Source organism: Dermacentor albipictus, chromosome 8, assembly GCF_038994185.2.
Source record: "Dermacentor albipictus isolate Rhodes 1998 colony chromosome 8, USDA_Dalb.pri_finalv2, whole genome shotgun sequence".
Classification (NCBI taxonomy): domain Eukaryota; kingdom Metazoa; phylum Arthropoda; class Arachnida; order Ixodida; family Ixodidae; genus Dermacentor; species Dermacentor albipictus.
Genome location: NC_091828.1, coordinates 85,828,720 through 85,851,683, shown reverse-complemented (window position 1 = coordinate 85,851,683; position 22,964 = coordinate 85,828,720). Strand labels below are relative to the sequence as shown.

The 22,964-nt window shown below is 48.4% G+C and overlaps 1 protein-coding gene across 9 annotated transcripts in view; it reads right to left on the bottom strand.

The window, feature by feature from the left end:
* Positions 1–22,964, bottom strand: part of LOC135898583 (GTP-binding protein Rhes-like) — a 354,348-nt gene that overhangs the window by 94,980 nt on the left and 236,404 nt on the right. For 2 of the 9 annotated variants that reach the window (XM_070523651.1, XM_070523658.1), the window contains exons 3-4: positions 19,419–19,502; positions 12,610–13,565 (exon numbers count right to left, since the gene is read on the bottom strand). The exons of 2 other annotated variants lie outside the window; for them this stretch is intronic. The gene's annotated coding sequence lies outside the window, so the exon portion shown is untranslated. The remainder of the gene's footprint in view (positions 1–12,609; positions 13,566–19,418; positions 19,503–22,964) is intronic. 5 more of the 9 variants (XM_070523652.1, XM_070523653.1, XM_070523654.1 and 2 more) reach the window with 5 other exon arrangements.

Genomic DNA, 22,964 nt, shown 5'->3' with positions numbered 1-22,964 from the left:
CGGCCTCCGAACGGTTCGATGGCTAGAGAAGCTTCATCATCAGGGTATTCCACCCAGTGAGCGTCAGTTGACCAGCGTCAACTTTGCATCCACTAGCGAAATCCAACGCAACGCCTCAATGGAGCAGCCAGCGTCCTTTCAATGCGACTGAAAGAGTACGCGACATCAAAATAATACTGACCAGAGAAACGACGACCCTTGCCATCACATGCTGTTCCGCTAGCTTAGCCCCTCAGCGCTCACAGGAAATGACGTCAACTAGCGTGTTAGGACAAGGATACATCCGAATTTCGTTTTTTAACTTCGATCTTATTTTTATTTACAGCCGTCGTACTTGGCGGTCTATTACGCTACCATATTATTTGTCAACTTAATATAACCACTTATATTATGGTGTTGGTATCATAATGTTGGTATTATAGCATAGGCATCCGGAAAGTTCCGCTTGTTGCGGTACCACCTCTCTTCAGGCTGGCCTGGCTACTTGTCGCTTCCAACCTCGACTTTTTTTCGCGTTATTTACCAAGTATCTTTCTCTATTCTGACCGTGCGACCAAGCCACACCAAGTTGCGCTGTCAATTCTCCGCTGAAGTGTCAACGCGACCACCGACACCTTTCGTGTGTGACCCTCTTGACCGTTTCGTCATTCGAAGTCAGCGACACCATTGAGAGAAAAACCAACAACGGAGCGCGTGACGAAACCGTATCCTGCGTCGAACTTATGCGCCGAAGTCGACAGCCTGCCGACGCACTTCTGCAAACCCTGGACGATAGTTCGACGCGCTCTAGTACCGTCCTACGACTTCCGGCGTGTCTGTTCTTGACCAACTGGCGTTAGTGATGTGACAGGATTACTGGACCGCTGTGAATCGGACGTGGAACCCCGCGGCCACGTCGGCAGCCCCGAGCGGCCGACGATGTTTCCCGAAAGACAGACACAAATAATTCGCTTCCAGCCCACTGACCGTTCCGAATTCAGTCAGGTGAGGACGAGAGCCTGCACGACCAGTGCAAGTTTTACATTAGATCAATTAGGTTAGATAGAAGATAAGATGAATAGATTGTATTGCATAGACAGATAAATCACATTAGATAAATACATTATATTATATAGACAGATAAATCAGATTAGATAAATAGATTGAATAAATTAAATTAAGAGATAGATAGATAGATAGATAGATAGATAGATAGATAGATAGATAGATAGATAGATAGATAGATAGATAGATAGATAGATAGATAGATAGATAGATAGATAGATAGATAGATAGATAGATAGATAGATAGATAGATAGATAGATAGATAGATAGATAGATAGATAGATAGATAGCGAAATGTCAATGAGTGCCTGACAGGTAACCAGCTCCCCTTATTTACGTCTCTCTCCTTCAGCAAACGAATTCGTGACTGACTTCGTCATCAGCCGCGTCGTCTATGCGGCACCGTACCCAACGTTCGGCAAAAAAAAAAAAAATGCCATGTATTATCCCACGAGCGCTCGAACAGGATATCGGCGTGCCATTCCCAACACCCAACGAAAAACTCTTAGAGTTTGGGCTACACAACACGCTTGACAAACTAATCGAGGCGCACACCACGGCCCAAATACGAAAGACTCGGACGGGGCGACACATTCTACGTGAACTAGACGCTCACTACGACGCGCAGCAGGGCACCAAACTCAGCGTTCCACTAGAGGCGAGGAGGAAACCTTCAAACTCCTCCACTGTCAAGGAACATGTACGCGGAGCACCACGAGGAGTGACGAGAGGCATGGCCGCGCCACATTGAACGCAAATACCGTGAACGTAGAGCGCGCGGCCTACGTTAGACGCCGCGGGATATGGAGTACGCAGAGAGATGGCCGTCGCAGAGGTAAACGCTTACGGAGAACCACCCCTCGCGAGCCGAATCGCTAAAACGAACAACCCCCGAAGTTGCGGATGAATCGGCCATAGCATTAGAGGTGGCCTCTCCGCCAAAGCTAGACTTCCTGGGGGGAGAAAACGTAAGCTAAATCGCTTCAACAGTCAAAGATTTGAAAAAGAGAGAGTGCCAAGAGAAAGTGTTCGAGACAAGAGGATTTGAAGCACGGCGTACGTGCTTATGAAAGCGAAGACTAATAAAAAAAATTATACTGGCATTGCACTTTTGCCTCCAACCACTTTACGCACGTGGACAAGAGAGAGAGAGAGAGAGAGAGAGAGACTCTTCAGTGCTACTGCGTGAACAACACGTGCGCCTCAGGTGAAGCTGAGCAATGGAACAGGGCGCGTGCGAAGGCAGACCCGGAGCGAAAGAGCAGTTTATTCTCGAGCACGGCGACATTCCGAGTTATCCAGTTAAAAGTAAAGACGAAACAAAACGAAACAAAACAAAAACACGACAGTCGCGTCTTAAATGCAATTTCGAGGCAGGAGGCTTGCCAGAAGGTCTCGACCTATATGTACACGTCCACCTTTCCTAGCAATAAGGCAACGCTCTGGACATCGTTTGCGACTGAGTTTTTCTTCTTTAACGTTCTTTTTTTTTCTAACGTGGCACGATTGTTTCCGGCGACGGAAACACCATCACCAAGGAGGAAGTTTTCGCAGCAGTTAAGGCATCGACCCGGAACACAGCAGCAGGCGCGGACAAGATTAGAAACGCCCTAATCCGAAACCTAAGTGATGAGGCGGTCACACAGCTGACGAACTTCCTCAATACACATTGGGAAGCGGGGACACTGCCAGAGGAATGGAAACATGCAGAAGTAGTTATGATCCCCAAGCCAGGGAAAAAGCTACTAGTAGAAAACCTACGGCCGATATCACTCACTTCGTGCCTTGGCAAGTTGTACGAGCGAATCGTGACAAGGAGGCTACAACAATACATGGAAGATGAAGATCTGTATCCCCACAGTATGTTCGGCTTTCGCACCAAATTATCAACCCAAGACGTCCTACTACAAATTAAAGAGGGGGTTCTAAGCAACATCCCCTACAACGGAGAAAACATAATAATGGCACTCGATGTCAAAGGGGCGTTCGACAACGTCAGCCACGCGTCCATCCTCAAGGGACTGGATGATCTCAACAGCGGAAGAAGAATCCACGGCTACGTGACAGCATTCCTATCAAACAGAACAGCCACGGTGGGGTTAGGAGACCTGCGGACAGACAAGTTCCACACGCCTAACAAAGGAACCCCGCAGGGATCCGTGATCTCACCGATCCTTTTCAACATTGCCATGATAGGGATAGCCCGGAAGCTGGAAGAAATCGACGGCATACATCACGCCATTTATGCCGACGATATCACCGTCTGGACTAACCAAGGCTCGCTCAGCCAAAAAGAAGAACGACTACAAGCCGCAGCAACATGCGTGGAAGAATGTGTTAGGGAAAGAGGCCTCGCCTGCTCCACGGAGAAATCAGAGCTCCTGAGAGTCAGAAGAGGAAAACGCTCGGAAGAACAAATCAGCGTCACCCTACAAGGACAACAGATACCAGAAAAAGAAGCCGTCAGGATTCTGGGAATGTGGGTGCAGAGCAATCAACGCTGCACACACACCATAAACCTACTCAAGCAAGCGACGGCACAGGTGGCACGTATGATCACCCGCGTCTCGCAAAAAAGAAGCGGCATGAAGGAGGAAGATACAGTCAAGCTGGTTAAGAGCCTCATAATCAGCCGGATTACGTACGCCCTCCCATATTACAACACAAAAAAAGGCGAACGGGACCAGGCCGACGCCATCATAAGAAAAGCGTTCAAAACAGCGCTTCACCTGCCGGCCAACACCTCGACAGAGAAGCTCCTGGCCCTCGGACTCCACAACACGTTCGAGGAGCTCAGAGAAGCACAATTAGGGTCGCAGCTACTCAGACTCCAGCAGACTACCACGGGCAGAAAGCTCCTAAAAAAACTGGGGCACAAAGAAATTGAAAGGCAAGAACAAAGAACGGCAAACCTACCCGATGTGTATCGCAGCACCATCAAGGTAGGGTCCCTACCAAGAAACATGGACCCAAATTTACACACAGCCAGGCGGAACGCTAGGGCAGAATATGTGGAAAAATACCTAGCAACAAAAGCGAACACGGTATACACGGACGCCGCGGTGTATCCTCGAGAACGACGGGAAACACAACAAAGAGTTGTCGCGGCAGTAATAGACTCGGACTATAGGGAAATCGCTTGCGCGTCGGCACGGGATTGTACGGTAACCGAGGGAGAGGAAATGGCTGTTGCTCTAGCAGCTGTGGAGGGCTACCGCACAAATAGATCCCTTATAATTCTAACCGACTCCAAGGAAGCATGCCGAAACTACATTAATGGCAGAATCGGTCAAAAAGCGCTCCAAATCTTCCTCCGCGCTGGCCAACAGAATAAACGCATCAGACACACCATCTTTTGGGTACCTGGGCACACTGAGATTGAGGGCAACCAAAGGGTTGATAGGATCGCTCGCGAGCATGCAAACCGAGCGGACCTAAATAGAGATCCTGAGGACTTCATGACAGTGATCCCAACGTACTCTGACATACTAAATTACCATAGAGGGACGAGAATCAGATATCCCCCGCCCCACAATACACTCACTCAACAACAGGCAGTTTACTGGCGAAAGCTGCAGACAGGAACTTTCCCAAATTTACATATACTATGCAAAATGTTCCCAAGTCAATACAGGGACACATGCCCATGGTGTGGTGCAATACCCACACTTTATCACATCACATGGGAGTGCAATACAAATAAGGAATTCCACAAAATAGAAAATCCGAGTGCGGAGCAGTGGGAGAGCGTGCTCTTCAGCGGCGACCCTAGCATCCAACGGAAGCTGGTGGATCATGCCCGACGAGCAGCCACGCTCAGTGGTGCCCTGGAATAGGGGCGCCAACCATGCAGGCCGGAGATCTTCATCAACCAATAGAAGATCAAGACATCCGGCACGACCGCTTAATTACTCTTTCTAGAGTAATAAAGTTTGCTTCCTTCCGGCGACGCGCGCGCGATATCATTTTTGCGCGCGTTTATGTCTCTACAAACAAGGCGACAGCATTCGCGTTTTGAATCTTGCAGCGTTATCTATTCATGCGCAGCGGCTAAGTGGACTGCCGGACGTTGAGAGGGAACACCATTTCGTTGCTGTTTCATATTTTCTTTGAGTGTGTTTTTAATCTTGCGCACGCGTGGCAACTGAGTGATAGAGAGAGAAAGATAATAAAATGCAGAGGATATGGTAGGGACAGTGAACTGAAAAATTCGTACAGTTGGCTACCCTACACAGAGCGAGGTCACGTGAAAAAAAAAAAGAAATATAAGAGACAGAAACAAAAGTTCGTCCGAACACATCATTTGAAGCGAATTATAGTACGCGTTCTCTGCCTTTCTGCATTGTGAGATTTAAAAAATACGTTATTTACAGTTCAAACAAAGAATCGCGCAATCGTAAATGGCGCAAAAAAAAAATAAAGCGAACAAGAGCAACGACACAAAACCGGACAGTCAATATCACCGTGTCTGGTCGCTCTGCGCGTATCGCGCCATTCCCCCCCCCTGCCCCCCCCCCCCTGCCCCCTCCCCCCCCCAAATTACAGCATCCAAAAGCAAACTCGCCCAGTTCGGCTTCTCTAAAAAGCGAACTGCCATTCTGGATTATGTGAATCGTCATCGAGATTTGCAACGAGGTGCGACAGCTCGTGATTATAACGACGAACGCTTCGTCGAATGTGTGGCAGTGCTTACTGGGACCCCCTCTCCTCCTCTTCTAGTCGATGTCACGCCGCAGCAGATCTGGCGTAATGTCGCTGAAGTGGAATCAGTGGGTTCGGTCCAGACCGCGGCTGATGCATTTCGGTGAGGTCGAAACGCAAAGAGAAAAATAATATTAATAAACGACCACGTACTTCGATTGAAGTGCGCGTTAATTAAAAAAAAGACTGGAAAGAAAAACGAAAGTGTTGAAAATTATTCGGAGATTCCCCCGAACGGCCAGCCTCATTCTCGTATTTTAGTTATCTGGCACGTAAAACTTGCAGAATTTATTTTTAAACAATTTCGCCCTTCACTGTGTAGCGGTCACCGCTACGCGGTGGCCCACGATAAGAGAGCGTACACGATAAAGACAATATTTAAGTGAACAGGCCGTGATAATATTAAAAAAAATATTGGGGAACCATCCCCCCTTGAGAAGGCGGTTGACCAGAGAAGGTGCTATGGGGGTATAAATTATGCTAGCACAGAGTTTTGTCGGTATGCAAGTGTACATTTAATTATGTACGTGTCATTCATTCGAAATGCAAAGAAATACGCAATCACTTGTTGTCTTGTCTCCTTTCTCTTTATCTTTATCTTGTCGCGCCAGTGACGACGGCCTTGTGGTCGCTGTGACACACCGCCAACGGCTGTGTGACAACGCCGGCTGGGTTCTCGGCTAGCGTCAAACCTACACGCGACCGTTGACGTCTCGTTCAAGCCCGAAGGCACGGAAGCCTAAAGACGCCCCAAAGACTCCGGTGTTGTCGACGCAGCTGCGACGGAGTGTCGTTTAGACGCAGGTGGTCATTAAGCCGAGCCCCGACGCCTGCGACCACATGCCGATTGACCGGGGCGCAGTCCATAGCAGTGCACGAAACAAAACACGTCTGTTCTTTGCTTCCAAAGCGAAAGCTTTACTGGCCGCGAACTAGCGATTTCGCCCTGGCGGTGCTCCGAGGAGGCACATGACGTCACAACGCGCACCTCGCCACAGATATTTCTCTCTCTCTCTCCCCAGTCACTACTGCGCATGCGCCACTAGTAGCACCGAGCCACAGGTGTTCCGCCACTGCGCAGCGCTCCGCCTTTCCACCGTCGCCGTTTGGTATGACGTCACTATGCGTTCCTCGTCCTTGCGCTCGCCTCCACTCGCTTCGACAGCTGAGTCGCATGCCTGATAACGTGTAGGAGTATTTAAAACAAGAGCTCGCGTGCGCCGCAACCACAGTTGAAGCAGCAGTATGGACGGCGACAATGCCGATAAGCAGGAGGAGGTCTGGAATCGACATCCGAACGAGATGAAGAGGAAACGAATCGCCCAGGAAATAGACGAACAGCGCGCCGAACGACTGGCTAAACGCCGCAATATAGCTAGACAACCAGACTAACCTGGACTTGCAACCAAGATTAACCAAGGCCAACTATGCTATGCCTTAGCTTTTGCTACGTATATCCTGGCATAGCCGAGCTAAGCCACTGCCATTTTTGTTTGGTAATTTGCGACAGAACATACTTCCTAGTTAATTAGCAGAATGAAACTTGGAAGGACTGGAGTTTTATTCTAGCGGACAAGCACGGGGCGTTCCGTTCCACACACCCTCCCCCCCCCCCCTTCCCGTAGAAGCCCATGTATACTGACAGCCGACGGGAATTCCTTAATATTTACTGTTTCACTGTGAACTACGCAATTATGAAAAGTGAATGAAACTCGGCGGAATGTTAGAGACCGACATTTTTTCATGGCATACACGACCAGATATGAATTCTCAATGTTCGAGAGCGCCAGTTAGTATTACTTTTTTTTTTTTTGCTCCGGAACGAATACCGGAAAATCCAGGCCCGCATAGCTTGGCGAAGTAACCTGTACGGTGTGAATTCCCGATGTGTAACACGCCTCAGAGCCATATAAAAATTCATGACGGCGGGAAGTACCCGGTTAAGTGAAACCAGACCTGCGGCAATCCTGCAATGCCACGTCGAAAGCAGACGCTGCAATAAATAATCGAATCCGGCCTCCTCGTGTGAATAACCCATAACCCCAGTTGCTGCATTGCGGCTAAACGCTCTTTAGGAGCGCAGTATCATATTACTTCATTTTGGGCATAGTACCTTACATTAAGATAATCAAACAGCGTTCGTTTCGTGTCACCTATTCGAAGAAATTTTCTCGTTTTCACAACGCCTCGAGGGGCATGACTTTTTAAATTAACAACTGCAATTGTGCGGAGAAGTCGCAGTAACGGTCCCGAAATAGTCTTTTTTTTTTGCAAGCACATGCTCATTCTATTTTTATAATTTATCTCCGTTTTCCAGGTACTGAAACCAACTCGTTTCCGCCGGATTTATGAAGGTGAGCGCTTCAGTCCTAAGCGAAATGGCATGAGTGGCCGCAAGACTGCACACATATTAATCAGATGGAGGAAACGAAACGGTTCAGGTTGAGCGTATAACCATTTCTTGGCATACGGAGAGGCAGACTTGCAAAAACGCGGACATGAGAAGGACGACCAGGATACAACACTTGTCCAGCACCTAACACATTACCTAACTAGTTATCACTTCACACAGCTTATCCTGCACCGAAACCTTAGGTCATGTCCGAAGCTTCCTTTTACCAGTAAGGAGCCAAGAACACGTCGTCTTAGCACGCTGACGATCACTTTTGTATCGCCGGTGACTTCATGCCTGAGAGCTCTTGAAAGCCACCCCTGTCGAAATTAGGGTTAACGGCGGAATAAAACAAAAATTGCCAGGCTTAGCTTGGTTAAGCCAAGAATGCGTTGCATATTGCGCGAGTTGCGGCCGAGCATTTCCTCCGGCTGTCGTGACGTCACGTCACGTGGTTGCGCTAAAGGTCAATGGTGGCTGCCCGGCCGCGCCTTAGGGCTGAACTGAGTGATTGCAATATGCAACGCATAAAAATAGAAGCAACTTAATAACAAACATAGCAAACTTAAAAGAGAATAGACCCACATATGAGACGCGCAGCAATGAACAATGGCTCATACCCTCAATGGTGGCTGCCCGGCCGCGCCCAAGGGCTAAACTGAGTGATTGCAATATGCAACGCATAAAAAATGGCTCATACCCTCAATGGTGGCTGCCCGGCCGCGCCCAAGGGCTGAACTGAGTGATTGCAATATGCAACGCATAAAACAGGAACAGCGCTACACAGGACGAGGTAGTAACGAGCACAGGACAGAGCTCTGTCTGCGCTCAGCGCTATTCAGCGTTATTTTCAGCGTTAGCTCAGCGTTACATCATCAGCGTTTCACCAGCTCAGCGTCATTTTCAGCGTTATTCTAAAGGTGAACCAACCAGCCCCATTGAATACACACTGCTAAGGGTTACCGGCCGTGGTCGGGAGTCGAACCGCGGACATCAAGCTCATCAGGGTTGAAAACGTCCTTTTTCTTCTCCCAGGCAGCAACGTGGCATCGAAATTATCTCTCTTCGATGACAATGACGGAAACACATACGCGTACCTACGCGTACTGTGATATATCAAGAGAGCCGCAGACATGTCCACCTGGCATTTAATCGAGAGAGCCACGAAATACGAGCTCTCCTTCGACCTGTCATTAAGGAGGTCCGTGCCGCAGACACCGGCAAACGCTGTCTTTACGACTCCATGCGGAGTGATCTTTTGTAACCGCAGCATCTGCGTCTGTGTGCTCTTTCTTTCTAGTTTTTTTTTAATAGGCCAGAGCTGTGTTGACGAAAACGCAGGGCGTCTTTTTTGAATGACACCCAGCACTGCCCCCTTCACTGGGACCATTTCGAAACACTTCAACGTTGTGACAGCTAGGCATCAGGTCATTACAGATAACGCTGCCAGAGAAAAAAAAAATTGAAAAAGAAAATTGAAACGTGCATTGTACACTGTAGAACGCTCAGTCTTTTAGTGCCCCCTAGATTCTCGGAAACCTGATAAGCTTACGTGAACGGTATAGCGGTTTTCTTAAAGTTGTTTAGAGAATTTTATTACAAGCTTGTGATTTCCGCCCGAGAAGATGTGTTTTTCTACGTTAACGATACAGAACTAGGTCATCCAGAACAAGCTTCCCCCGCTCTTTGATATTTCGCTTCAGCGAACTGCTACCGAGCGATGCGAAATCCATCTGTCAGTTTTATAACGCGAAATGGACCGACGTATCGCTTTCAGAATATGCGAGACGCATTCACAAGTGCCCGCGACGTGAAATAGGGGCAACAATAAGTACCTCTTCCAAACAGCTCTAAAACGTCTTCCCAGTTCTAAAAAAAAAGAAAATAAAGAAGGAAAGAAAATAAGTTACAGTGTTTCGGTGCGATCGAGCTTCAGAGAGGACCGAACGTCTCTCTTGTAAAGTGCAAAAGGGAGCAAATGGTTTGGGGCGCGAATGTCGATTTTTTTTTTCGCGCGCGACGCGGTCAGACCAGACAACGCCTCCGACGTCACTTGCCAAAGTTCGCGCAATACGTCACGGCTCACTGTCAGCTATAACACGTCATCGCACGCGAAGTGGGCAGCTACAGCTTCAAGCGCAAAGTTCGCTTCGACATTATTAACCGCCTTCCGGACATTTCCCTGTTCCGCGACGCTCCAAGTGGTCGACCTAAAGTGCTCTTCACACATTTATTTTTTTTTTGCTGATTTCTCTGCGCGTACTTTTTTGCGTTTCATTTCATCTCCCGAATTAACATTGCTGCGCGCCTTGGCCAGCCTGCAAAATCGTAACGACCACCCGCGAAAAAAAAGAAGAAAACAGAATGGGTCGCAGTTTATTTCGTGGCGTCATTAAAAAAAACTGCTTTTCTTTTTGTTTCATTGTTTTTCTTCTTTGCTCTGTTGTGGTCGCCGTCTGCACTTCTGTGAGCTGTCTGGTGGCGCCGCCTGTGTCGGGGCAGGCTTTGCGACGGGACAACAAAGCCATTTGATGGTGCGACGCCCGACGGGGTGGACGCGTCCCTTCTTCGACATTCGACCTCCTCTCCCCATTACTCCTTCCCCTTTCCCAAACAAACAAACACACACGCATGTCTTTTACGAAACTTCTGGCAAGCGCTCTCGCAGCATGTCGATGTTCAGGGCCGGCCTCCCTAACAACCTACTCACACACAAACTGCCGGCCTGGCAGTTTTACGACATCGCCCCTCACCCGTTTCTTTCGCTCGTGGATTTACGTTCGGTTTTACGTTTTATGCAGCTAAGCGCGGGGGTAGAGCAGCGTCGTCGAAACAGCGTCGCCAGCTGAGGTGCGGGTGCGTTTGCTCCTGTTGACACGGACACTGTAGCGAGAGCGTAAGCTCGCCAATCAGTCTCGGCGCTTCCGTAATGAGCCCCCCCGTAACTTTCGACGTCATCAGCACCACGCCTTTTTTTTTGTTCGATACATTGTTTCACGAACAAGCGAGAAAGGAGGGGTAATATACAAAAACTGTTGCCAGAGAAAAAAAAAAGACCGTGTTTTTCATGAAAGCAAACTCCCGAAATACGCAGCCCTTTCCGAACGACGCTAGTCTTCAACCCATACAAAAAAAAGGAGGCGAAGCGGATTTGGCGAGGCCAGTGGAAAAAATGAGCTCCTGGAAATAAAAGGACGCTGACATCGCACGGTGCCCAGGATTCGCCATACACGCAACAAAAACAAGCATTTTGACAGACGTAGCACGGCGCTATGATCTGGAAGGTAAATGTTCGATGGCGCGAAGCCGAACCCGCAGCCGGATTGTGCAAAGTAAAAAGCGCTTGCGTTGCCCGTAGCCTTAAATTTCGAGACAAGACAAAAAAAATGTTCACTTGTCGGCGATATATGTAATGCAATTTTTATATTTGTGCAACTGAGGATTCGACAGCACCTATGTCAACCGTGTGAGCGGATTGTTTACGGGGAGGACGTTGCACTGAACGACACGCTCGACTTTTTGGGTTGCAGTAAAAATTTGTGCGCCCGTCGGCAGCAAGCATGCATTGTAAAGAAGAATTTACATCCTTAAGGGTGTTTACCTGTCGCACTGGTGAACGCCGTTATCGTTAGGGCCTTGCAAAAAATTTATAGAGGACGACAACGGAGCTCTGACTAGAGGTGCCATGACAAAGAGTCGTAGTTGCAAAGTATGTATGTAAGTATGTAAGTATGCAAAGCCTGTCATGTGAGTGTGTATGTGTGTTTTTTTTTCACTGTTGTTTAATAACGAGTTACTGATGGCTCTGTCGCTGTCTGCCAGGCACTGCCGTTCAAGCCCACTGTGGCTTTGGCAGGCCCGATTCTTGCACTGTATGTTTCTGAAGTCATCAATAAAGTATTATTATTATTATTATTATTATTCTGACAGCCTTGGGCGCACAGAAATCTCCGACAGGAGAGTTTCAGGTCTCTCCCTCTGAAATTCTCTTGTAAGATATTTATGTGCGCCCAAGGCTGTAAGAATGATTACATTGAAACTACGTGTTTTTGTCACCGCACGTCTAGTTAGCGCTCCATTGTGGGCCTCTATAATTTTTTTTTCAAGGTCCTAACGCTAAGGCGACATAGGTGCGACATTAAAACATCCCCAAAGGCGCACACATTTTTACGCTGTGCTGGGATTATCGGCGTCTATAAAGACTGTAACGGGGCCTCCTTCGAAAGCACTTTGTCTAATCAAAAGCAGTCGCTGAAATCAAAAGATGCAGCATTGAATTCTCAGAAAAGAAGTATCTTTTGTGCAAAAGAGAAAAGAGAGCTAAGTACCACCACCTCTCTGCAAAAAAAAAATATACTTTCACGATCTGCTTACGTAATTCGTTTCGCTAAACTGGCATTTCCATGGAACGAAACACCAAAAACCGCAGAGATGAGAACAAGAGAAGGGTGTGCATTGCATCGATACTCACCAAGTGTATCGACAGTCAGATGAAGTCCTGCCCAAGAGTGATCCCAACAGCCGATGCACGTAGATGCAAAGCGGCCGCCTCAGGAAAGCAGTAGAGTTTTTCCAAGTTCACGGCTTCACACGTGCACGGGGAGCGAAAATTCTAGCGCCACAGCACCAGCAGACGACGAAGTGCTTCGGAAGCAGTGCGTTGCAGAAGACGCCGAAAGTCCTATACGTCTGCAGACACTCTCGATGCAGACGACATGAACGACATTGCGTGCTCGTGTTACGAGCTCACGCGAACAGCGTTCGGCAGAGCGCGCACGCAGCAAGCGCACACCGTGACCGTTGCGCGTCGCAGACCGATATCAAGTCGCTCACGCAGGCGCTGGCGCTTTTCTATCCGCCGCCATGCGCTCCCGGGAGCCGCTGGGAAAGCCCTGGAGAAAGGGAATCGTCTGGGCCACCGGGGGAGGGAAGCAGACGACGTGGCTCGGAATCAGATGGAGAGATACGCGGAGTGACCGAAGGAAGGGAGGGACTGAAGCCCGCAGTTATCCGAGAGGAGGAAGAAGGTGCGGCGAGGGCATCGCGTAGTCAGCAGCGGCCGGGGTTTGAGCGCGAGTCTTCAGTAGACGACTGGCGCCTCCCAGCGGCAATCGAGCGAAACCGCGACGGGCTTCCGCTGGCCTTCTCTTTACTAACCGTTTCTCACTGTCTCTCCTCTTCCTTATCTTTCTCGAACAAGACGTCCAGACGGCTGTTGCTCTCCCGGAGATTTGCACGCGTCACGTGACCTTTCACCGCGCTTTGTGGAGTGGGTGCGGGGCGGCGAAGGCGTGAAGGAGCAGTTGTTTGGCCTTGGCCTCTGGCGCGCCTCTTCGCTACGCAGGTGTGGCCGTTAGGTGTTCCCTCAGCTCGCCTGCAAACCGAAGCCCGTCGCATAGGTAGAGAGTGCGCGTTCCAGAACGAAGGCTGGAAGGAGAGGGTGTTGCACATAGCAATGGGAAAGGGAACTGGAAAGACAGTAGGTAGAGCTGTTGCCGGGGAAGCTCAGGTACCGGACTTAGTGTTTGGTCATTTTGCTCCACTGCGAAGTTTGGCGCCGGCCACATTTGCATTGTCTCCGGCGCTTTCGCACTGCAGCACATTTGTTCGGCAAATTAAGATGATTGCGCTCTACAGATCGTGTCAGAGCAAGTAAAAGCACGCCTTACGATTATTGCCTTCAGAAAGCGAGTGCGTTTCATCTTGTTCCTTTGGCGATGCCTTGACGGTGTAAAGCCCGCAATGCGGTCACCATGCAGAGAATTCGCTGGTGACGCACCCTTGTAAGGGTGCATTCCTGCAAGCAGCATCATGTTGCGGCGAAACCACTGCCACGTGAGGTAACAACCGTTGTTCGTCTGGATCGTCGAGAAAAATACAAAATGCCCTGAAATGCTCGGTAGCGATAATGTTAGAACGTAGCAATGAGATTAAGTTCCACAACCAGAAACGCTGCTAAGCATTTGAAGGAACGTAAATCGTGGCCATTATTAAAAAAAATTCCTACGGAACTCCAAAAGGTGACAATGCAGGTTCCCTGCTGAGTCAAAGCAGAATATCAGTTCTTGAAAATTGAACGATGATTAAATGCGTAAACAATCCTTCGGTTAGTGCGTCTGTAACTCGGTGAAGTTGCAACTTTTAAACTAAATTATAAAGAACCTTGCAGATTTTTTTTAGTTTCTATGCGTCTACTAATAAACTCTTCTGAGCTGTTTCAAAAAATTTGTTTTCTTGCTAAATACGTCCCATTATTTCATTTCATTTCGCACCTCTACGAAGACGCATTTGTCTTCTTGATTAGCTTCTACTGGAAATTAAGAACGTGAAATGTGCCTATAGGAGTTGTGGTCGTCAGGAGAGCTTGTAATTTGGATTAATGTTATAAAGAGACCCACTGCGTGTTATACTGGCCAATTTATAAAGTGTTTGTATATACAACCTGTACTGAATAATAATCAATAAATGCCTTGTATTTATTGGGGCTTGCAAGAATTTTGGAACACATTCATTGTGTTATAATATATTTAATCGCTGTCCCTTCTTGTGTGTGTCACACCAATGTTTAGTATCGCTTGTTGTATAAAGCCCAAGTATGCTCTTTCCGCGCGATTACCCGAAGAGAGAGACATTACTTCCACAAATCAAAGTGCACATTTCACAAATGAAAAAAAAATTCCCGCACATCCTGAACGTGTAACCATCCTCCTAATTTGTTCAATGTGGATCTGCCTGGAGAACTCGGCGGCTGCAATTGGTAAATTGCAATGTGTAACGTAAATTAACTAATTCAAAACGAATTTGCCAAAGTATGTAATTCCACAAGTACCTATTTTCATTTATCTACAAATTATTTTCGTCTGTGGCTTAGTAATGCAACTAAAGCTGTGGAACCATCTCACACGTCAAAGGCGACATTTACAAGTTCTCCTAACTCTCGTAAAAAAAGAAAGCTCATACAGCAGCAAACCATGCTCCTACTACAAGGGACGCTTGTCTTATCTTGAGTCCCAGAGAGGGGCGCGTACCACTATGGGGGATTGGCCAAGAAGCAGGCGGTTTTCCGTAAGGTTAGAAGTATAGAGAAACTATATTTGAATAGTAAAGCGGGGGACGATAGAACTGTAATTTAGATTTGCAATGAAAATATTGTTAAGAATCTTTATAAAATAATTAAGCAAGGCAGGCGCACAGAATTAGAAGACGAAGCGTGGCAGACAAAACGAAGCCTCCGCCTCTGGCGTGCGTCACCATTGCCGCTGGCAACGCACTTTGCCGTGCTACATTCCTTAAAAATTTTCACGATCTTCTCGCCCGGGCCAGTGTTTCTCCTTGAAAATAAGCTTTTCACTCGAAAACTCGGCGTTGAATATGCGCGGTCTTCTACAAACAGGCACCCTTGTCCTGAAGAAACGGCAACAACGATACCCGAGAAGCCTTACAAGAGCTTTTCGCGTATGCTTCGACGACACGAAAGCTGTTCCACAAGCGCCTTCCTGTGGCTTCGTCTAATTAGCATACAACGCTCGCTTCCAAGAAACACCTGCGCTGAAGAACATTTGTGGCTGAACAACTTTCCTTTTAAGCACATTGTGGTTTGAAACTTCTTCGCTTCTGAGCTCGTCTTGGAAGCGGAGCTCACGCTTCTATTTTTTGTGGCTACGCTCGAGGCAAAGCGCATTGCATTCAAACCTGGCTCAGGCACGCCGGTTCCTGCGCCCATTTCAACGCAAAGGTCTTTTCAGCGCACAAAGGTCACATTCGTTTTTCCTGGAGACCTTGAAAGAATTACTTGGATTGTCAAAATTAAACGCGCAAGCGTAATGTCGCTCAACTAAAACGGCTCACTTTCGTTTTCACCTCGCACACGAGGCCGTGGCAACAGTGTAATTCTGCTGCTTGCATTTGTTTCTCTTTCCTAACTTTTCCGCGTCTGTGTAGTCAGTGCCGATGCGAACGCAAAACGCATTCAAGGCACCCGGGTACGATACGAAAGCTGGAGTTCCTTATTGCTTCGCAACCCATACCGCGGGCTCGCCGAGAGTGAGTGAGTGAGTGAGTGACGAAACTTTGTTCTGAACGCCTGCAGAACGGTTAGCCTTCCCCTGATAGGGAGGCGTTACCGTGACGCGGCCATGACGTCTTCGCGGCGTGTGGCGCCTCTACTTCGACCGCGGCCGCACTATTCCCTTTGGTCGACCGCGCCTGCCCCTCCTTTGGGGTGGCAGCCTCCCTCCGGTTTCGCTCGGTCGTTGCCTTTCGAGGGCCGCCGAGATCTGCTGGACGGCCTGGGTTTGAACATCTTGGTCATAGCATCTCGTTGCGGCCTCGAGCCGCGGCGGGATCGTTGTTAGTGTTGCAGCTTCATGCGGATTCTTAGCACAGTCCCAAAGGATGTGAGCTGCAGTGGCTCTTTCCTTTCGGCACACACAACACAGATCACTTTCATAAACACTTGGACACACGTGCCTCATCAGCACCGGGGTGAATAACGACCCCGTTTGAAGTTGTCGGTATAAAACCGCCTCCTTACGGGTCAAGCCCGGATGAGGTGGCGGCATAGTCCTGCGCTCTAGTCGGTACCATTTCACAATTTCATTGTACGAAGTCATTTTGTCCTTGGTTTCCCACCACCACGACGGGTCGGCTGTAGTAGCAGCGGCACGGTTGGTTAGTCCTCGCGCCGCCGCGTTCGCCGTCTCGTTGTGGTTAGCGTTGCCGCGATCCGACACATCACTGCCCATGTGGGCCGGAAACCACTTTATCACCACACACCGACTTTCACTGGCGAGATCGACCACACGCAGCACACGCGCGGCTTCACCACACACCCTTGCTCTGGCGTAATTTTTCACTGCCGTCCTAGAATCACAGAGCACAGTCGTGCACTCGGGGTCGGCGATGGCCAAAGCAATGGCCACCTCCTCGGCTTGATGCGCCCCTCGAGTCCGCACACTCGCCGCTGTTCTAGTTGCACCGGTCGATGCCCCGACGACTGCAGCGGCGAATGCCTTTCTGTCATGGGGATACTCTGCCGCGTCCACAAACACGGCACCCCTGTCTTTGGCATGGAGATCGATGAGCGCCTTGGCCCTCGCCGCCCGCCGCTCTTTGTGGAACTCAGGGTTCATATTTCTTGGCACCGGACATACCCGTAGCCGTCTACTAATTGCGTCCGGTACAGGCACCTCTGTATTTTCGGGTCCCATTTCCTTTGGTCCCAGGCCTAGGTTACGCAGCACTTGTCTGCCCGTTCTTGTTTCTGATAGCCGCGCGAGCTGAGCGGTCCTCTGCGCCTCGGCGATTTCCTCCAGGGTGTTATGCACTCCCAAGGCCAGGAACTTGTCGGTGCTTGTGCAGTCGAGAAGTCCGAGTGCAGCCTTGTACGCTTTGCGTATGAGCGCATTTATCTTATTGCGTTCGCACTGCCTCCAGTTGTGGAAAGCAGCAACGTATCTAATGTGGCTTATAGCGAAGGATTCCACTAGCCGGGTGAGGCTTTCTTCCTTCATGCCTGCTGTTCTGTGCGACACCCTCTTAATGAGGCGGATGGCCGTGGTGACTTTGGCCGCCAGACGGTTGACCGTCTCGCCGTTGACTCGTTTGCGCTCAATCAGCATCCCCAGCACTCGGATCTTCTCGACAGCCGGGATCATGTGACCACCGCTCGTCTTGATCTTTATTGTGTCTTGCTCTCTCGCAGGCTCGTTGCCTTTCGTCTTCCTAGCTGTCCTTTTCGGAGGAACCACCAACAGCTCAGACTTGCTTGGGGAGCAGACGAGCCCAGACCCGTCCAGCTGCTCCTCGATAGCGTCAACCGCCTCTTGCAATGTATTCTCGATGTGTCCGTCGCTTCCTCCTGGGACCCAGAGCGTTATGTCGTCGGCATAGATGGTGTGTCGGACCCGCGCGACTCGTGAGAGGCGCTCGGCCACCCCTATCATTACGAGAGCGATTTTTATGCGAAGCATACTAGCCGCACAACCACGCTCTTCCTTGCTGCGCCGCGCGCGGCCGCGTAGCTACCATATGACGTCATAACAGCTGCAAAAGCGCAGGCTCAACTCGTGCGCTCGCTTGCGGCCGCGCAGCTACATAGCCGGGTCTCAGCTCGTGCGCTCGCCTGCATGAGTTGTTTCTTCGTCTAGCCGAACCAAATATAGCCGAGCAACAGCAGTTCACCAGGCTAAACAGTGGTTCAACAACTAAAATAAAGGCTAGTATGCTTCGCATCCTGGGCTTAACCTTAGCTAAGCCACAGCCATTTTTTTTCACGGCCTTTCTTCTGAACAGCGGGTATAATGTGTTTAGCCCCTCAGTGCGGCTTTGCAGCTGCGATTTCAAAACCTCCCCACCCCCAATTTTCTCTCTTTCTTCTTTTTTTTTGACAGGCTGGCGGCCACAACTCTCTCACCATATTTTATCTGCTCCGTTGCCCACAGGAACACTTTATACCGCTAGTTGCATATCTTTTAGGACTACAGTCTGGCGACTATACTACGTTAAGCGCTCAATGAACACAGCTGTGCTACGCAAAAAAGAAAAAAAGACTGCGAGGTGTAGGGAGCCCAATAATATGGAAAGGGCAACAAATATTCGAAAAATGTAGAATGCAAAGTGAAGAAACCTAAATTTAGGGAGGGTGTCTTACGTAAATTGTAGCGTTTCCACAATGGAAGCACTTGTCACTCCTCACTCTCTCTCTCCTCCCTCCCCCCCCCCACCCCTGTCTTCGCTTTCCAGCGTCCTGCTATCACGATTTAAGCTCTGGTGTTTTCAGTACCACGACCAGGATCTGAACTTGAGGCACTTTGCACTCGTTCCGACCACCCGTGGTATTTCATCGTCCAACCAAAGCGCGCTATTCGTCAGTATTTCATTTTCTTTTCTTTTTTTCGCATTACGCTTCCGTTCTAATGCGGCAGCCGTAGCGGAGATTCGCAGCCCCGACTCGGAGCTCAGCAGTGGAGCACAATAGTGACGGAGCTACCGCTAAGGGTCGAAGCATGTGTCTGCCGCAGCAAAAAAAAAAAAAAGAAAGAAAAAACATTGAGGACTCAGCGCATTGTAAATGGACTATTTGCGCAAACGGAGCAGGCAACAGATGAAGCCGCTGCCAGCTTCAGGTGCAGGTTACATTGTAAAGTAAAGTAAAGAAAGGGAAAAATTTGGAAGACCCCTCATAGTCGTCTTTAAGAGTGTAGTGCGGTAGCATTCAAAGATCCCCGACTGCTTCTCATGTTTCCCTGCTACTGCAGCTTGGGTGACCGCAATGCTTACCGGGAAACGCTGGCGGTGGACGCGGGGCACGAAGAAGAGCTTTCTGGTAGAAACGCCACCTCTTGTGTGGACCGATCCCGGAGGCTGTGCACAGCCGCACCAAAAAAACAAAACAGAAAAACCCACACACACACACCATTTTCAGGGTTCTGTTATTCTTTTGCACATTTAATAATTCAGTCTGACAAGAAAGAAGAAGTGGTTTAATGATTGGAAAATGTAGAGAGGTCGGCCGGAAAATGGAGCATCTGGCCTGCTACTCTACGTAAGGGATGGGGAAGAGGGGAAGAAAAAGGATCAGAATGGGGGATGATAATGGGGGATTTAACACAAAAGGCACGCGCTGTCGGTGCTTCGTTTCATGACATTTGTACGTGGGCTGTCATTCTTGAAATTCGGAGTACTAACTGTCAAGAATGCAAGACAAGGTATGAGCCACTTTGGTGATAGAATTCTGCGGCAACATATTCGCACATCATCATCGTCATCATCATCATCACCACCCTCACCATCATCATCATAATCACCCTGGTTACGCCCACTGCAGGGCAAAGGCCTCTCCCATACTTCTCCAACTACCCCGGTCATGTACTAATTGTGGCCATGTTGTCCCTGCAAACTTCTTGCATCTCATCCGCCCTCCTAACTTTCTGCCGCCCCCCTGCTACGCTTCCCTTCCCTTGGAATGCAGTCCGTAACCCTTAATGACCATCGGTTATCTTCCCTCCTAATTACATGTCCTGCCAATGTCCATTTCTTTTTCTTCATTTCAACTAAGATGTCATTAACTCGCGTTTGTTCCCTCACTCAATCTGCTCTTTCCTTATCCCTTAACGTTACACCTATCATTCTTCTTTCCATAACTCGTTGCGTCGTCCTCAATTTTTTTTTTTTTTTGGGTTTTACGTGCCAAAACCACTTTCTGATTATGAGGCACGCCGTAGTGGAGGACTCCGGAAATTTTGACCACCTGGGGTTCTTTAACGTGCACCTAAATCTAAGCACACGGGTGTTTTCGCATTTCGCCTCCATCGAAATGCGGCCGCCGTGGCCGGGATTCGATCCCGCGACCTCGTGCTCAGCAGCCCAACACCATAGCCACTGAGCAACCACGGCGGGTGTCCTCAATTTGAGTAGAACCCTTTTCGTAAGCCTCCAGGTTTCTGCCCCGTAGGTGAGTACTGGTAAGACACAGCTATTATACACTTTTCTCTTGAGGGATAATGGCAACCTGCTGTTCATGATCTGGGAATGCCTGCCAAACACGCCCCAGCCCATTCTTATGATTCTGATTATTTCAGTCTCATGATCCGGATCCGCGGTCACTACCTGTCCTAAGTAAATGTATTCCCTTACCACTTCCAGTACCTCGCTACCTATCGTAAATGGCTGTTCTCTTCCGAGACTATTAAACGTTACTTTAGTTTTCTGCAGATTCATTTTTAGCCCCACCCTACTGCTTTGTCTCTGTCGCACAGGCTGTGTGTCTCTAGTTGTCCTCACCTCGTTTCAACGGAACACGGCTAGAAATCGCCAGTCATCGCAAAAAACTCGTGTGGGATCTCCTTCGTGACATGGCGCTGGTTTCGTGGGAACGATAACTTTCACTTTCCCGTTTATAAGATTAAAACGAAATTATGTCCTTTGAGTTTAACGTCCTAAGGCAACACGCGGTCTACGAGAAACGCTATAGCAAGGAGGACTTCGAGTTGCGTCTAAATAAATTAACATCTTGAGCATCACGTCCTTGAACCTCGACCTGATCAGTATAGGCACGCCGTAGCGGCTGACTGAAGACCAAGTTTTGACCACCCGGGTGTTTAATATAACGGTGCACCTAAATCGAAGTGCTAGAGCGTTTCCACACGTCAATGAATCCACAGCGGGCATCGACACTTGGCGTTACTTGATTATATCAATTTTTTCGTTATCCTCTGGCGCCGTTCGAACGTCTGATACACCGAAGGGTTAACCTCGCGTGTCTGGATGAGCTATCGAAAACTTGTTCACTCGCTCTCAGTAGGACGTCCCGGCACCTCTCTTTACAGACCGCACTGAGCCGGCTGGACTCTAGTAGAACATTTGCTTCTAACGAAAACTTCTTCGAACCTTTGCACGTCGGACACTGGCACCGCAAGTCATTCGCGAACTAATAATGCAGGTCCCGAAGTCTGATTAACCGTTTCCCTGCTTACGCGCATCTCCCCGCTCCCTGTACACGGTGTTCCCCCTCTCTCTCTCTCTCTTTTCCTCCACCCCCTGTGTAGAGTAGGAGACGGGCTGCTATTCTGGTCGACCTTCGTACCTTTCCTCTCCTTGCTTTGTCTCTCTATATCTCTCTATCTTTAAATTTTTCCTTCCCTTTTCATTATTGCCGGGCAGTGCACCCTAGATTGGCCTTTCTGCCTTTCATTTTTCATTGTCTCGATGTGGTATGCTCGTCAGTGCTATTGGTTATAGAAAGCTTTACCCCAGGGTCAACTATGAACTTTATATTGAAATACATTTAAGCCACCTAAATGTCCTCATGAGACAGCCGCTAGACAGCGATCTGGAGAAACGTTCACTGCGTTCAAGAAAGAACGTTAAGGTATAACAACTGTAGAAAGCATCTTGACGATTTATGGCCGCATTCGTTTCACAGAAGTGATTTAAAATCGAAGAGCTGGCAAAAAAAAATAAACATGAAGCACGAAGTTTACAAATACGTAGCTCCGCACGAAAAGCAACCATCCCGGTTCTGGAAGCTGCACCGGTTGGCGCATCTAAAAAGGACAAACTGCGTACATCATATTACAACTTGAAAGTCCTAGAAAGCTTACGGGGGTTTTAGAAATATTTCTGCTCACATATTAGTGGTATATCTATGAGTGCACCAAATAAAATTTCTCAGCTTTAGACGTCACAATGGTAACAGTTTTCACAATATTTGCTAAAAGAGTTACTACCTCTTTTCTTTCTTCCACGTTTTGAGTTGTTAAAAGTGTTTGCAAATGTATATATATATATATATAATGACATCAAACAAAGGTTGGTCTGCTTACTAGAGTGACTAGATTTTAACTCTTCTCTTTTAAAAAAAGAATAAAAGCCTGATGCAATATTGTGAAGCGTATTCTAACAAAAACCTATTTCTAAGTTACGTGGGCACTCCAGAGCTAAGGCTTCCTCGCAATGCCCAATTACGAGCCTCTAATATGAAATTAACAAAGAAAAATGATGTTGAAACTGAACCAAGGTGCCGTTTTGTTGTTGTCCTTTTTACTTCATGTAATATAGAAGCACGTTTGATAAAGCCGATTCTTGCTCTTTTTTATTTTCTATTCCTTCACGTTATCATATTTTAATTATTTTTCAACGCACAGTTGAGAAGCCGGCAAAATGTTAGTTTCAAGCATTTTCAACAACACTGCAACGAATCAAATAAAATTCGTAAAACAGTGAGAAAAACAATGTCGAGCATTCTGTCGATTCCTGACTGAGAGAATTCTATTTTTTTTTTAACCTCATAGCGCCAGGTGATGCTATAGCGGATATTGAGGGTGA